The sequence below is a fragment of the Limulus polyphemus genome, unplaced genomic scaffold (assembly GCF_000517525.1).
Source record: "Limulus polyphemus unplaced genomic scaffold, Limulus_polyphemus-2.1.2 Scaffold3331, whole genome shotgun sequence".
Lineage (NCBI taxonomy): Eukaryota > Metazoa > Arthropoda > Merostomata > Xiphosura > Limulidae > Limulus > Limulus polyphemus.
The window spans coordinates 52,617-58,764 of NW_013668941.1; the positions used below are offsets into that span (position 1 = coordinate 52,617).

Sequence of the window (6,148 nt, forward strand, 5' to 3'; positions counted from 1 at the left end):
CAGATATTACGACCAAGACCATTTACAAAGTTCGAACATTACAACTCATTTAACTTCAGTGGATTCTCATCGGACATCAGTATTCTCTTTAAAATATCATATAGATTAGGTAAGTTATCAATGGGCAACACATGCCTATGTCTAATTATTTCACACATCTTACCCTTCTTTCCATGATGAACTGCCAAAAGTGTGTTGACGTTGGATCATGGGAAGAGGTCCTAGTGACCAATCCTCTAATGCACTTGTAACTGAATAACTGCTGCATCTATTCTGTAAGGCATGCCCTCAACTGATTTCTGATTTGTATCTGGTGCAATAGATTTCTCTTGTATTTCAAATATTTGAACAGTTTGTGACAGCTGTTTAATATTTGGCTCTGGGTGAGGTATTATAAGATGTTAATATTGTTACTTTGAAATGACCAAAAACAAGGCAATTGTTACTGAAACACGTTCTCTTAGGTCGTTTGATATTAATGATAACTTAAAGCTGCAGGTACTTTACAGGTAGCTTCCACTTCTATTGTAAAGAATACAGCCAAAAAAATAACATACTACAACCCTAGACAGTTAAAATAGCACAATCATAGCCGAAGTGTTTTATCTGCCAACCTATAAATCGAGATTTGGTCGTCTCTTCTAAACTCAATTACGTGATTTTCAGCTGTCTAAAACACTTGCAAGTAATCGTCAACTTTTCAATGCAGATAGCCTTTAATCAAGTGAAACGGCATGATGTGCGGTTCTCGTAAACTGGTTCTTTTAAAGTACACACATCAATGGGCTACATGATGCTCAGATCTCAACTTCACAATCCTAACAAGTGATTGTTGGTCACAATAAAACAATACTTTGGGCTGACATGAACATTTTTTTTAGGTATTGTTTTGTTAAGTTCTCGATACGAGTTAATATTTTTCATGCAGCGCACATCGTGCGTGACTCATCACAACAACAATTTAACATATCGATCTTCCACTCTTAAAAGTATAAATATATATAAGTATATCACGTATATCATGAAGTTTCGGCATTTTGCACACACACACACACACTTTAACACCATGAATTTATACATATGTCGGATCTTGGTAATTGTTTTCAATGAGTTCCTTCGAAAAGCATGCTGGGTGAGCTTTATCAGGTGTTTGTTTCTCTTTTAGCCGTGGGAGCATCATAATGTGACGATGAATTCCACTTTTCATTCTTAAAAGAGTAGCTCAAGAGTTGGCAGTGGGTGATGTTGACTAGCTGCCTTCCCTTTAATCTATCACTTCTAAATTAGAATCAGTTAGCATAGATAGTAACTTCGCAAGAAATTCAACAAACAAATAATTATCACATGTTGCAGAGTTTCCCGAAAACTTATTACAGGAAAATATTTTTTTTCTTAGATAAACACCTAAGTTTCAATTTTTACACCCACATGTCCTAAAGATTTTATGATCATCAGCTTATTTAAGTATTTCATAAATATTGTCCAAATTTTCTGTAGCCGTTGACGTAAAGATTTCTTGATTTATATTCAAAATACTTCAAAATTTTCTCAGTGCTATTACTTGAATCAGGAAACGTGAAGGTAAAACCTTAATCATTTACCACACTAACGTACTGATATGGAAAATCATAAAATATTAATGAATATAATTGCACTAGGCGTTTTTCATATAATATTTGCATAACTTGAAATTTAACCCCTTTTCCTGTACATGGTTAAATACAATTTTTTTATCTTATATAAAACAACTCACTCAGGCTGTAACAATAACTGTTTTATATTGGTTTTACCTGACCGTACATCACCAATTGTCGTTGACCAATCTATATTTCGTATTGGTTCAGTTCAGAGGTTGTATGTTTGGAATACAATGCTATCAGTTTCGGTAGAAACAGATATTAATATCAACGTTAGCCTTCACTAACAATATCTTAAATGTGAAATTAAATATATTATCCTTGATGTTACGCTTTAACCATTAATTACCAAAGAGGTAGAAACTCGATTTTATATTAAGAAAAAACCATGAATATGGAGTGGCTACCATATTTCAGATCATCGGTACTTCTTTTGTTATCATGCTCTTAGAAAAGAAGATCAAATCTCTTGAATATTTTGTATATTTATATTTATATTTTGTATATTTATATTTTGAAGTTGTTCCATGTATCTCCTGGATAGACGTTTTGTAGTATATATTATTAATATAATTAATAAAATCTGTGCTTATATAACATGACACAGAAGAGGGTGACCATGTCTTTTTCTGAATTAATCTGAATTTCTGACATGACTGACTTGAAGAAAAGCGATTGAAAACGTTGTAAAAACAATATGAAGAACAAACATTATATGTATCTGTAAAACAATATGTAACTATTTACAGGAAAGACAACTATAACAAAGAAAGCGCAGAACTATTCTTACTGTGGGAACTCTAGTTACAAATGGACGTATGAGACAAATTCTGGAGTAGACTCACAGAAGTAGCCACTACTTGCATATTACAGTAGGACCACTTCTCTCAAAGTATACTTGTCACTCATATCACTTGGTCATCCAATAAGTTAAAATAACTGGTACACAGCCTCCGAATGTCCCTAAACCTCTATATGACTAATGCCACAAGTAAACACATTAGTACAAGTCTAAGGATTTCTCCAGCGACACCTTTTGTGGGAATGTTCAGCAACACCAAACAGGGAATAGCCTTTGTGAATGTGTAACTAGCTCAAAAATAAAGTCGCGAAAGTCTATGGCTGGTATACCTATACTATGAATTCAGTATGCAGACCGAATGCGTTTACGTGTGGACATTTTTGCAAATTTATTTGAACAAGAAATGCTCATCATTCCAAACTAAAAAGAAACATCTGGTATGTTTCACATACCACATCTGCTTACCTAGTGCTTACTCTACTGTGAAAGTTTCTTACCATCTAATTTAAAATTCCTATTCTAGCAAACTACCACACGCAGTAACAGTCTCTATCATGATAAGTTGTGGTTTTGTTTACTTTCACGAATTTTTTTTTGTCTTAATTAATTCGAAGTATATGAAAAACCACACATGACAAGATTGAAGTTTGTATCTATAGATGACATTTAGACTAACAACAACAAAATAAGTATGTGTTATCGTATGGAGATGTTGACAACGTTTGCTGTTAATACCATGGGATATCTGCTACACTTGTGGTTAAAGTAAGATGAAGTCGGCTGCGTCTGTGTTTAATTTAAAGGTGTTTTCGTGGTTTACTCTATTCTCCAGCGTTACATTTCATATACGAGAAAATCCGTAAGATTTGTGGATGTCGCGGGCATTTAGCCGTGATTTTTGTGTTATTCTTCTGTTAATGACCAACCGTTTCAAATAACTTGTTGCTTCATCTATATTTATTATTATTTGTTCTAGAACTTCAATTAAAAGGTATAGTACTTCAAAGATATGCATATATATAGTGATAAATGTGTGTTAAGTTTGAGAGTGTACGTCTGTAAGTTTAAGATCTAAATTGCAGACAAATTAGCAGCTAAGCATAACAATAAAACATGATAATTAATCGTTATTCATCTGCCAGTAAGTTAACTCTTGCCTTTGTCACTAGTTTGCACTTTTAACCTCATTTAACAGAGATACTGCACTTAAAATAGGGACAGATAGTATCAGTAGATGTCACTTTATTTTAGAAAAGGAATTCTTAATATAGATCTTAAGAAGAGGATAAATTTTAATGTTGTGTCTAAGGAAGAAGCAAAAAAATCATTATTTTCAAAGAACTTATAAGTGTGTGAGTTTCCAAGTTTATTTCGTTAACTTGTAACACCGTTCGTCGTTGTTAATGATAAATATATATCAAAGTTAGCTTAATTGAGGTTCTGATACACAAAATTGATTATTGATACGTATAGTCATAATTTGTTTATGTTTGACCAAATAATAATAGTATATTTGTGGAGAATATACTAAAATACTCCAAAGAATCAATTCAACTTTAACATTAGTCAAATGGGCTCAAAAAAGAGCTAAGTTTTTGCAATTGCATTAAGCAATTTCAAATTCAAAATGAAACTTCTGACAAGTGACTCTTCCTATTATTTTGTTTTTCTAATCGTTGTTTGAAGAAATCTCAGAAATTATCTTTATGTTACCCCCTCCCTCTCTCCGTTGTTATGCTTGTGCCTCTAACTTTTCAAGTTATTGTAAGTTATGAGTTTTGTAATTTTATAAGTGTTATAAAAGGAAAAGAAGCTGCTAAATTTGTTGATTTTAAAGCTCCTTAATTTCTGACGACGGAGCTAAAATCTAATCGAATGTTCTAGTTACATCGCTACTATCGTCAGCCTGGGTATAAATGTATACACACGTACGCATATATAGATATATTAAAGCCCACGACGGAAGTTCTCAGATATTCATCCCAAATGACAGTTTGGAGTATATAAGGATTCATAGAGAATGACACCGTCTGTTTGCTTGCTTATATATTAAAGAAATGCCATTTCCAAGACCACAGCTACGGACACCAGGTGTTGCAATGAACAGATCTTCCCAGCCTAGAGTCCCAGCTAAAGGAAGCTGATCGCTCATGAATCAAACGTAGTTCTCATCACCATTGGAAGGGTACAGTAATGCCGTCTGCTGGCTTCCGCTCAATACAGTTACACTTCTACTGTTAAATTCTATTCTCCCATACTAGTCGAATTACAGAACGAGAAGGGCGAAGAAGAATATAAACTAGGAAGCTCTCGGCGTTGAATATAATCACCCGATGTCGAACAGAACATAATACCTTCACGGAAAAAGATCGACATTTCCGATGACGAGAAAAAGAAAGTTTCTGTTCTGAGTTGCTTTCTGGAATGAATATTTGGTAAGAATTACGTAGTTTTGGAAATGTATCACTTAGGGTTAGAAGTCGGCTCTATGGAAAACTTAGACTGTGGTAAAGGTGTGCACGTACGTTGACCATCTATCTATCTTCTTATAAAACTAGTTACATAATATAAGTTGTCTCGATAATCCACAGTTTATATGTTGTTCTATTTGTACAACATTTTGCCTGTCTGTTTTTATTTTTCTGTGTCAGAGTGACTGTTTTGTATATCAATTTTTAGATGTTAATGAAAGAGACACTACTTGTTAACCACTACCAATATTAATAAAATACGAATGTAAAGAAAGATGTTATGTACATCTCTTGCCCATTGATAAATTCTCCTTTACGAAGGATGGTGTGTAAACTTGTGTAGATTATTTCAAAAAAGCAATAACTTTACAAATCAGGCTTCTAAAGTTAAACAAATACTCTTCATCTTCTTGTTTATACTTGATTGTGGATAATTAAATTTCTAAACTTATATTTCCATATTCCTGATGTTTCAGCGAAATAGCTCTAATATATATGCAGTCTTACGAATTTCATGAAACAAATGTTTTATATAAAAGTATGTTGGTCATATAGTTATAAGGTTGACAGAATTCTAATTTACCTTATGTTACAGCACATTTACATTATGGCAGAATTTATCTATGTTATACCTATGAAGAAGTGTTGACTGATTGCTTTTCCTCTAGTCTATCAGTTCCATATTAGGGACAGCTAGTGCAGGTAACCCTGTTATAGATTTATGCGAAATTAAACAAACCAATGAATATATTAACTAAAGGTGTGGCGATACAGCGATACGATACGATTATCGTATCGTGAAGCCGTGAGACGATTGTATCGATACATCGTTCGGTACGACACGATTTACGTATCTTCGCGAAATTTGGCAAGCTGTCAGTAAACATTATAAGTCTTTTGTACAGAAAAAAATCTATATGAATTTCTAATAAAGTATTTTTGCTAAAACTTAATGATTCAATGAAGGAAGATGAGTATTGAGTACTACATGTTGTATTAATTTCTTTTATCAAAAACATTACATGCAAAGTTACATAACAAATTAACAATCGCAAAATAGATAGACAGATATATAACTTTTTTATTTTACTTCTCTTGCCAGCTGCCATTCAGTTGATCCAATCTGAGAATTTGAAAAAGCACTGTAAAATGTGAAGTATTAGGTCATCAAGATATTAATGTCGCGTTTTGGAACACTTTCATTAACTATCCCCCAAAAAACGTACATCACGTTATAA

The 6,148-nt window shown here is 33.0% G+C and overlaps 1 protein-coding gene across 2 annotated transcripts in view; it reads left to right on the forward strand.

Moving 5' to 3' along the window:
* Positions 1 to 6,148, forward strand: part of LOC106469162 (acetylcholinesterase-like) — a 112,980-nt gene that overhangs the window by 42,141 nt on the left and 64,691 nt on the right. Inside the window, exon 1 of one of the 2 annotated variants that reach the window (XM_022397588.1) lies at positions 4,630 to 4,874. The exons of the other annotated variant lie outside the window; for it this stretch is intronic. The gene's annotated coding sequence lies outside the window, so the exon portion shown is untranslated. Of the gene's footprint in view, positions 1 to 4,629; positions 4,875 to 6,148 lie in introns of those variants that run through there. 2 annotated transcript variants of the gene reach the window in all.